Source organism: Palaemon carinicauda, chromosome 2 (genome assembly GCF_036898095.1).
Source record: "Palaemon carinicauda isolate YSFRI2023 chromosome 2, ASM3689809v2, whole genome shotgun sequence".
Lineage (NCBI taxonomy): Eukaryota > Metazoa > Arthropoda > Malacostraca > Decapoda > Palaemonidae > Palaemon > Palaemon carinicauda.
Genome location: NC_090726.1, coordinates 40,219,703 through 40,231,886, shown reverse-complemented (window position 1 = coordinate 40,231,886; position 12,184 = coordinate 40,219,703).

Below are 12,184 nucleotides of genomic sequence, written 5' to 3'. Positions count from 1 at the left end.
GTCTTTATATAACTTTTTTTGTTAAAATAAGAATTTTGTGCTAAACTCTCCATCAGACCAACGGATCATCCGATATAATTTTCTTCTTTTTTTTAGGCCGTACGACCGTGTTGGCTATGTTTTGGGCATGACAGTATTTTGTAAATAAATCAGGAATAGTTTTAGGAGTTTTATTTGTACATCTAATGGGAATTTATAGAGGTAAAGTGACCATATTTCATTTATCCTTTAAAATAATTACTACATGTAGCAAAACAAATAGTAGTAAAGATGATAATGCAATAAAGGAATGATACCATACTTTATCTTTAGCTTCAACATCGGCAATAACATACTCAGTTGCCATAATTTGTCAGCTTAATGAAATAACCTATTATCTAATGTTAAACTTAATTTCTGAGGAGGCCATGGCTTATTGCACAGTGAAAAAAACATGACAAAGACTTTATGAATGGCGGAACGATACATAAATATGGGTGGGGTATCTGTGCTAGCGTAGTAATACTAATGTAGCAGTAGTGCCGCAACAGTAGTATACATGAATTAAACGTTTAGGCCAACTGCTGGAATCCTTGAGGATCATTTAGCACTTCTTACAACTACTCGAGAAATGAGTTTTTATAGCTAGAATTTAAATTTTCTGATCCAACAATGCCCATGATAGCCTTCAATGTTATCCTGAATTATAACGAGGCCAAAGTGGGTGGAGCCTAATGAAATCATCATTTTGACGATAATTATTGGTGAAGGTTTAAAGCCAAAATACGGTACCGGCTATTCTTTTTTTTTTTTCTTTTTACAGTAAATAGGTAGGTAGATAGACAATAAATAAAAATTGCTTGGCATTGGATATAGCAATTATCAAATCAAGTTTGTCTACTACGTTTTTGAAAATTACCAACTATTCCCTACACCTTGTCAATCTGATTGTGACCTATAAAGTAGACTGTAATTTCTTAGGAAACTTATTTTGGGAGTTAGACTAATAATCGAAGTGTTTTTGTATTTATTAACATATTTTGTTGGTTTGTTCATTATGACAATTATCAGTGGAGAGGTTTCAGAGTTCATAAAGGTGTACTGCTTTGCTTTTATTTAAACTTTTGTGTCATTGTTGGCAAAGGTATAGCCTTCGTTACGTATAGCCAATCATCGATCGAGAAAGAGGGAAGCAATGCCGTCATAAGTTACGTAACGAGTGCTTTTGAAACCTTTTCTCTGAGTAAGTTGGCCTGTCTTAAAAAAACGTCACTTTTACATTATAAGTACCAAATTTATTCAACCTTCGTAATGCAAAATATAGTCAAAATTTATGTGTAGATATAATGTGCATTCTGAAGAAGCGTTACATTTATGAAATTCATAGATAAAAAGTTATTGTGAAAAAACCGTGTTACAGAGGCCCTGAATCTCATAGTAGTCTAGATAAATTACAATAAATAAAAATTTCAATAAAGTAATTTGTTCTTTTCCTAAGCAAACACGAGTCCTTTAAAATAAGGGATGCCTTTAGGGTACTCTAACAACTGTTGAATTCATTAAAAAGGTAATTAACGACATGTGGACCTCGTTAACAAAGTGGCGAGTGCAGATGAATAGCTCTGCCCACCTACCAGGCAGACTCGACTTCTGACCTTAAACTCAGGACTGTGAGGGTTGGTTGAGGTAGAAAGTTAAAACTTAAAGACAACTTTTTATAGCTAGAAAAAATACTGCTTGCTTCTAAAATATCTTTGTTCCTAAGCATATACAAACCATTTGTCTTTTAAACAAGACATTTTGGTAATTGGTGACAGGAAGTTCCTCCTAGAACTGAACTGGCTGGTTCTTTTTCTTCCCTTGGAGTGTTAATGTTTGTCTGTTACAGTATGGGAGAAAAGGAGAGGACTGAAACTCCCTATCAGTCCATCACAAAGAATCCCTTCCCCTGAAGGGGATAGCAGTCTGGGATGATATACCTGGCGTATGATGTTCAATGGGTTGGTATACAATCAGTCACCCTCCTCCTCGTCAAGGAGGGACGGGGAAGATACTTCATTAGATTCTAAAGAATGGAGCTCGGAAGGAAGCATAGCACACCAGTATTGCCAGACCTAGCGAGTAACGGTTTGACCGTTTCATGACCAAGGTAGGGGAAGGAGAGATTAAGACCAGACGGTCATTCTACTTTAGATCTGATTCACGTCTATGCAATACCACAGAAAACATGCTTCCTGTCTCGTGAGGGACCTAGAGACCGCTCTGGTTACTCCAACATGAACTACAAGACTAGGGAACAATGTTACAGGGGAAGTTAAGACACTCACTGGGGATTACAACAAAGATGCTGGGTTTACAGCAGGAAGGAACCATGAAACCGGTCACACTTAGGAAGCACTGCACAGGGGGATTACCTCTGGGGTCATTGGTATCAGGGTCAAAGTCACAAATCTAAAATTACTAGTGTCAACACTGTGCTCACTGGGGTGAAGTAGCCTTAGCTACCCACTCCTTCAGAAGACATAGAGGGCTTACCTACAAGACTTAACTAAGCAGGGTGAAATTGGATTGGGGAGGATCCTGTCACTCGGTAGAGCAAGAGAATATCTGTGGACTTTTGTTTGTCTCTAGCAGATTTTATTCATTGTGAGCATGGTAATTATGTCACCAAAGCGTCTTGGAAACAGCCCAAGGCATGTAAGGACGAAGGTAGCTGCCTACTTCCTGACATACAGTACATGTAATTGGTCATACTCTTGCACGAGACCTTGAACGGGCAGAGCACTTCATTTCTGCCTGCAGTGCATACGCTCATTCTCTTAAAGAACAAGAGCGGCTGTACCACAAACAGAAGTGTACACTTGAAGATATGAATGTTCCTTGTACGTACCATCTCGCCCCGTGAATGAGTCGAGAACGTACTGGGATCCTCTCCCCGAGTAGAACGTACCCAGTACTGTACTCAAAGAAAAGGATTAAAACAGCCGGACGTGGATGCCGAGAAATACTTCTGTACTCTTTGGCGGCTGAAGACAAAGCAAGTGTTTCTTTATCCGAACAGCAACTATGCTTACCTCATCAAAAGTTCAAGTGGCCGTTCCTGGTTCGCTTACGTTACAGTGGAATTATTGAAGGACTATATTTTGTATTTGTGTAGGAATGAACTACGGCAAAGACTAACAAGTAAAGAAATAAATGAGGGGGTTAAGTAAACAAACAATGAAATGGAACCTTTCCTTGCTTGATTAATCCTAATCTTATGTTAATATGTATATAAATGCCCAAAATTTCTGGTAAAAATAAATTTCAACTGACTAACTACAAACATATACAGTATGTCCTCAAATGGATATACAGTATATATTTTTTTAAACATTCACTAAAACTCTAATTTCTCACCTAATCGAAAAATAACTCTACGCTGGTGGTGGAACCTTAGTTGAACTTATTGAGTCTGGAACAATGAATCAACCATTTCCACATAATTTCTTTTACAACCTTTCTCGTAACATGAAAAATTTTCACGGTCACACTATTAAAACTATATACTGTATGTATCCTCTTTACGCAAAATTTAACAGAAAAATTCCACAATTATCAATTAATTACTGAATAAACCCATTTTACTGAAATTTTTGATAAGGAAGAAGCCAAAACAACCATGCATTTGCATCAATGTTCTGAAATGCATATACAAAAACTAACGAATAGGAAAAACACAAAAATACATACGGTTCATGTGATTGGTGTGAAATTAATATACCATAATTATCAATAATCTACAAGTCAGTCAAAAGGGCTTTACTGCCACGTGGCTCGCTTCACTTGCAAATATACATTTTAACGGGAATGTACCAATCTGGCAAGATGATATGGATATGCTGCGCACACCAACTTTGTGGGTCGCTAATATTTTTGGGTTAATATTCAATACAGTATATTAGCTTCTAGCAAAACTGGAATTAGCTATAAGATATGGACATGTGCTACCTAGTTTGGTATTTTTCTTAGTACATCATGATTAACGAGAGCTGCGACATAACTTGTCGATTAATTGAAATGTGAACGCTATTTTGGAGTCAAAGTCAATTGCTTCCGTTTGGAAGACCGATTGTGGGTTACTATGCACGCGCTATTACTATCATCATTAAATGCTAAGCTACAACCCTAGTTGGAAATGCATGATGCTGTAAGGCCACGGTCCCCAACAGGGAAAATAGCCCAGTGAGGAATGGAAATAAAGAAAAAAAATATTTTAAGTATAGTAACAACATTAACAAATATATTTCCTTTAAAAACTATAAAAAAAATTAACAAAACAAGAGGAAGAGAAACTAGATAGAATTGTGAGCCCAAGTGTAACCCTCAGCAGGAGAACTCTAACCCAAGACAGTGGGAGACCATGGTACAGAGGCTATGGCACTACCCAAGACAAGAGAACAATGATTTGATTTTAGAGTGTCCTTGCATTTGCTTTCAATAGCTTTGTTTTTTTTATGAATAAAAATGTTCTGGCTTTTTGAACCACTTAAGAGCTACGAAATATCTATGCTTAAGTTCCCAGAGGTAATTTTACATGACCCTTTTATCCCCCTCCTGCTTCAGATCCTGGTAAGACTATAGTCAATTTATTTTAATGAGGTATATTTGCACCGACTCGCAGGGGTGCCCTTTTAGCTCGGAAAAGTTTTCTGATAGCCGATTGCTCGGAAGCATTCGGACAAAAATAGTTCCGACCAATCAGCTATTAGGACACTCTTCCGGGTTAAATGGGCACCCATGCTAGTCGGTGCAAATCTGCCTCACTAAAAAAATATTAACTATGCTCAGAAGACATACCATAGTGGAGTTCAATCAATTTTCAAATATAATGTAAATTCACCTATTCTGAGCAATGGAGGAGCATAAACCATTTTGGAAATGAGTGCTCAGGGAAAAAAGATGCTTCACACAACGCTGCTCGAGAGAAAACGGTGTACGAGAGAGGTACTGTACTTCTGCCGTCATTAGTTTGTAGGCGTTTCACTAATTTTGGCATTAAATTTTTATTTTCTGTTATTTTTGTTGTTGTTTTCTTGAGTTTCGCTATTATCATCTTCAAACCTTTGGTTTTTATTTGAATCCACCAAAACCCGGATTCCCACCTGGGGAACCTGATTGAAGGTGGTCCTCAGAACACGATAGTTTCCCAGAATATAATAATAACGCAATAACACTAACAGAAAATGGGATTTTTCATGCAAAAAAGACTGGGTGTAGTCCACTGAAATGTTACCAAAATAATAGCGCAGCCAAACCGCAGACGTAAGATAGGACGCATGGAAAAATAAAGTGGTGGGCATCACTAATATGGAGAGTGGCAAGTATGGATGCTGCAATCTGAGTCAGGTTAGGTTGAAGTACCTTAGAGTAGGTCATATCCCTTTAATTTCCTTACAAGTCATGTCCAACGGCTACGAACAACCAGTCGCCAAAAAACCATATAGGCTACAAAAGTATAAAAGTGTTGAAACTCGGCTTTCCCTTGCCACTAACAGAGACCAGTCAGCAAATACATATTCATACCTGTATTTATTTAAAAGTCAATAACTTTTCCCACAATTGAGCAGTAGTAATAAATCGTTAAGAAGAGCACGAGTTGGACAAAAATACTTGCTTAGCCCAGTCAAAGCAATGTTGATCCGCAAGTTACGATTTCAAGAATCCCCCCCCCCCCACACACACACAACAAAAAAAAAAAAAAAAAAAAGTCGGTAATTGTGTAGGAGACCTCCGCGCTCGATTTAAAAGTTTTTAAAAGTAGAAAACGAAAGAAAACAGTAAATTAGAGCTACAGTTACCTTGAAACTGTGAGATAATCCTCCTACAACCACCTAACTCTTACACAGAAAATGTAAGCATAAACCTACTACTACAATTATGGGGGACCCCAGTGGGAAGCGAGGTTTTTGGGTTGGGGGAGGAGGAGAAAAGTGATTTTTCGGGGCATTACCGAACCTAATACAACTACCTACCCTACCCTGGGGGCCATGTACCCCTACCTAGGCCTACCGGGGGGGGGGGGGGGCTCCCCTTAAGGCCACAGTAATTTTCAGGGCACCACCGAACCGAAGACACCCACCTAACCTAGCCTATGGGGCCCTGTACCCCTACCTAGGCCTACCGGGGGGGGGGGGGGGGGGGGGGGGGGGTTCCGCCCACCCCTGCGACCCCCCCCCCCTTAAGGCCACAGTAATTTTCAGGGCACCACCGAACCGAAGACACCCACCTAACCTAGCCTATGGGGCCCTGTACCCCTACCTAGGCCTACCGGGGGGGGGGGGGGCTCCGCCCCCCTGCGACCCCCCCCCCTTAAGGCCACAGTAATTTTCAGGGCACCACCGAACCAAAGACACCCACCTAACCTAGCCTATGGGGCCCTGTACCCCTACCTAGGCCTGCCGGGGGGGGGGGCTCCGCCCCCCCTGCGACCCCCCCCTTAAGGCCACAGTAATTTTCAGGGCACCACCGAACCGAAGACACCTACCTAACCTAGCCTATGGGGCCCTGTACCCCTACCTAGGCCTACCGGGGGGGGCTCCGCCCCCCCTGCGACCCCCCCCCCTTAAGGCCACAGTAATTTTCAGGGCACCACCGAACCGAAGACACCCACCTAACCTAGCCTATGGGGCCCTGTACCCCTACCTAGGCCTACCGGGGGGGGGGCTCCGCCCCCCCTGCGACCCCCCCCCCCTTAAGGCCACAGTAATTTTCAGGGCACCACCGAACCGAAGACACCCACCTAACCTAGCCTATGGGGCCCTGTACAACAATAACAACAGACTTAGAAAATTCAGGGAAGACAAGAGTAGCGTGAGTTTGATCGTCAATAATTCGACTATTAATGAGGTTACACAACGTTAACGTAAACTGCAAACTACCACATACCTTACTGTTATGGTGTAGGTGGATACAAATCTGCTGCTGCCAGGAGGAAGTGATGAAACCACACTACGATCACATGTCAAGGAACGTTCACCAATGGATGGACAAGAAACGAATGGCGACTGAAGCGATATTACTGAAGGAATGATGTCTGCCAGATGTACAAGAATAGCATTGTTGTTTTATTCATCATCTTAATATGCACAACTTTGAATATAAATACTTCATTTAATTTTGTTATCAATATATTTTAGATTAAAACAAGCATAAACATTTCTCTCTGCATTAGGTTTAAAGCGTGATAATTAAGTAAAAAGTGGTCAAGAGTACTAGGAACTTGTGGCAGCGTTTTCAAAGTTGAATTTTCCAGTGAATAATAAAGTTTTATTCATATTTTCAAAGAAACTACGGAATTAATTTTAATTTTTATATGTAATTTGGATAAATGAATAATTAGAAACAATTTTCACAAAATATTAAGAGTAATAGCGCCTAAAATAGACATATAAAAATCGATTTAAAATATCTTTTAGCAAAACTATACGTCGACATATTTTTCAATAAAGAATATATTGTCTTAAGATTATATTTACTATTAACAAATAATATTATTGGTAGATATAAAGTAAATGTAAACTAAATAATTTTTTCTTTTAAACAATATAAGATATAACTTGATATATTACATAAAATTAAGAAATCTTGAAGGGGTTTTTGTAAACAAGATTTGGTAATACAAAAAGGTGTGCCATTTAAAATGGAATATTTTAAAACCACGAAACAAGATATTGAAATAAATAAAGGCTTTTGGATTATACAATAACTTTATTTTATGAATAGAATGTTTATTGATCATTATAATAAGCAGATAGCTATTCGGAAAAGGCCTTAAATCGTAGATGACAGAAAAGGGACAGAGAAGCTGACACATATATAAACAATACATTCAATTGTTTCTTTGCTTTTAAACCATCATTTGCCTACATTTATGCATCCAAATATTCATATATATCAAGTTGCTCTTTTATATGCTAAAAGTGTATTAAAAGTGGGAAAATATGCAATAGTATCTATTCGGGAAAATGAAACTAGGGAGAGTATAGACATCTGGTAACAAAGTTCTTCCTGCTTGTTCATAGGCTCTTTATTTTTATATTTTACCTCTATAAACCACTTGAGACATAAAAAAAAAACTATTTCGAAACATTATATGATAACAAGACTTCGATAATATCGATTTAACAATAAACACAAACAATGCAGCGTGATACGCAAAATACATAAGAATGTATATGACAAACTTATGTTGTAGGTCCTGTAGTGAGTAGGGTTCCCCTGCGTGATAGGACAAGGAAAGCATCCTTTAAAGTTAAGTAATATGCTGCAAAGAGGACCGAAATAAAAACATTGACGTAATCGAATCTTTGATGGGAGACCTTTCATGATGAACAGACACCACAATTTACCAAAAGTACATACATACATATACCAAAGGCACTTCCCCCAATTTTGGGGGGTAGCCGACAACAACAAGAAACAAAACAAAAAGGGGACCTCTACTCTCTACGTTCCTCCAGCCTAACCAGGGACTCAGCCGAGTTCAGCTGGTACTGCTAGGGTGCTACAGCCCAACCTCCCACATTTCCACCACAGATGAAGCTTCATACTGCTGATTCCCCTACTGCTGCTACCTCCGCGGTCATCTAAGGCACCGGAGGAAGCAGCAGGGCCTACTGGAACTGCGTCACAATCGCTCGCCATTCATTCCTATTTCTAGCACGCTCTCTTGCCTCTCTCACATCTATCCTCCTATCACCCAGAGCTTTCTTCACACCATCCATCCACCCAAACCTTGGCCTTCCTCTTGTACTTCTCCCATCAACTCTTGCATTCATCACCTTCTTTAGCAGACAGCCATTTTCCATTTACCAAAAGTGCAACTAAGTAATTGCAAAACCTAATAAACAGAGGAACAAGACTAATAAAACGTGTCCCACATAGAGAAAGGATCACTCCTGCACTAATTGAATTACACTGGTTGGTTACTTTACTTTACTTTGATGGCTGCTTTTCCGGTCCCATACAGCAGGGAAACCCCAGTCTCTACTGGACCTCCACTGTCGTTTTACTTTGTTCGTTCAGAGTATTTTAACGTTTCATATCGCATATTGTTCATTTACTGTTAAAGCAAGAATTGAGTTTAGAATATGTACAATAACCCATCAAATTACCAGAACCTCGCGTCCAATATATCTAAGAGAATTACTACATATTGTGTAGCCAACAATTCGTGTTGACACGAGAATAGTCACAAATGGCTTCAAATTATTGGAACCTGGATATATGTCTACTGTAGGCTCTTGAGCCCTCAAATATGCGGCCCCGGGACTATACAATAAGCTTCCACTAGTCATCTGACAGACGGAATATATTAAGGCTTTCAAGAGGAAACTGAAGACTTTCTTGTTCTCTAAGTGCTTCGATGGTTTAGATTTGACAATAAACGAGTGATATACGGTGTGAAATGCTGAATGCCTTGGTATGCATATGATAAAATGACTATGAAGGTTAGGTAGAGAGTAAGGTTCCTCTACTGTATAGGACCAGAGAAGCAGCCCTTAGAGAAGTCAAGTAAACGATATAATATGGTATAACTTCGGATTAAAATCTAACTAGCTAACATTTTCATCAATATAGGATTTACCTTTTTTATATTTAGGTTAAAACGGGTGATTAAAGGCAATATACCAACTGAAAAACCTATAAAATTTTGAGATATAAATGACTATAGTAATATCGGGCATTATAATGTATTGAGAGAATATTCAAAATTCAAATCACACTGAACAACGTCTTCGTAAATTATAATGAATAAAGACACACCCAGAAAACCTTCAAAGTTTGGGATTCCCCTGCTGTATAGGACCAGAAAAGCAGCCATTAAAGTAAACGTAAAGTATCTTGGAATATATAGCTCGATACGTATGGTTTTCGAAAATACACAATCAAATGCTTTTAAGATATTGATTATCAAACTTGACTTTTGAATTAAAATTGTATCCCCGAGAATGTAAGAACACCAAACTTCAAATAACCGGTAATTCAAAGGGGTCCTTCAACCAACCAGAGACCTCCACCACATGTAACAATTGTATCACCTCTTTTCATTGGCGTTTTCAGCTACCAGCTTTGTGAAAAGATCTCCCATTGGTTGGTTGGACTCAAGGTATTTTAAAAAAGCATTCTCAAAAGTACAGGTAAAGGATAGAAACAAATGTTTTTTACGTTGCCAAACGTCACTTCATGAACACAACTGACAAAGTTATGCTTACATTAGTTTATGCTCTCTAAAAGAAGAAAACGTTATTATGCATCTTAAAAGAAAACGATAAATTTTAAATGGGAGACTTAGATATATACTTAACAATACAATGATTATCGCAAGACAATTTAATTTTACGATTATCTTAGCAGTATTTTTAATCTATTTCTTTAGAAATATTATTTTGATATATTTATAAAGCTTTAAGATATGATTTTAACTAGAATTAAATCAGGATAAAAGAAATATATCGACATAGACACTGACATTAAACGATTTCATATAGCCAACTTTTTTTTTTTCCGGATTTGGGTCATATGACACAGCACTGGGAGGCCATTCAGAGTTAAGATACAACCAAGGGTGTCATTTAAATACATACTGCATGCCATAAGAGGTGTACGATTGGCAATAGCTCTTAAAGGATTGTAATATTTTCTAGCTCTACTTGTATTCCTACCAGCCCTTGCCTAGTGTGTCTTACGAAAAGTTTTTTTATATACCAGAAATAATTGTTTGTATATTGCATGGTTTATTGTACCTATGATCATTAATTTAATTACATTATTAAAGCTAGCAATAATTCTGTTCTTAATGCAGTATATATTGAAGTCATAGTCAATGGTAGTGTAAGGACACCAATCCCTTCGTCGTCCAGAAAATCGACAAACTACTTATTTATTTGAATATTCCTATCGCCACACCGTGGTTTCCCATGTATATATATTCCACTCTACCAGAGCTACATTTTGACATATGTATCATTTCATAACATGTTTCTGTTCACTCATAATTCATATATCTGTAAGTGTGAGAAAACACATATATTTTGGCGGGCACTTCAATCTGATTTGGCGCCAGCGTCATCCTACCTTTCCGTCCGCACCTTGTAATATCTCCCGTGCACATTCAAATAAAGTATCAGTTGATCTTGGTGACGCTTGTCTCACTGTCCTTACAACTGGTGACCCCGGAGTTGAAAGTAACATCAGCGGTTTTGGCTTTGCCATTAACGGACTTATTACGGCCGTGCTACCTTCTCTATACTCCGTTACCTTAGGCATGAGCCTGCCTTTGGTTCTCCCACACTTCGGTGCATGTAAGGCAGTAGGATGAGCTTAACCGACATATCAACTTCTCACCTCTTCGCCGACTCGTCGTCTGGCCACGATGCAGGAAGCAACACGCCCATCGCACCCAACGGCCTCGCCTCCACGCCCAAAGTCAAACTGCCGCCTTTTTCTCAACACAACACCGCTTCCTGGTTCCTGAGGGCAGACGTATTCTTCCGTGTCACTAGACTCAGCGACTCCTTCGCCAAGGCTGACATCGTTCTCACCTCCATACCTGAAAAAGTATTTGACAAGATTTCCCCATGGCTCGACGCCCAGGCCAGCCAAGTTTCATACGACGACCTGAGAACAAAACTCATCGGTATCTACTCCCTCTCCGTCTCAGCAAGGGCACAGAAAGTCCTGGACCTCGCCGGCAAGCCCATGGGTGACACCTCTCCTGTCGAGGCGTGGGACGAGTTAACCGGCCTGCTTTTGCTCCCCGAAACAGACAGCAACGGCCGAAGACGTGAGATTAGCTTATCTCGCAAGATCTTTCTTCGACGCCTACCACATTACGTAAGGGCCCGATTGACAGACGCCGACACGCTCCCGATGAACGAACTCCTGTCGAAGGCTCAGAAGCTCCACGAGGCCTCCAAAGCATCTCGCCTCGGAGCATCATCGTCAACACCGCCTTCGTTCTCCTCCTTCAGCAGCTGCTCTTCCATAGACTCCTCGGCAACGGCCCTTGAGGACGACGAGATCAACGTTCTATCAAGAAAGAAACCGCCGCAACCAACACGACCGAACCCTAGGACTAACCCAGCATGGTGCTTCTACCACCAACAGTTCAGCAGTGACGCCAAGAAATGTAGAGCACCATGCAGTTTCCCTAGAAAACGAC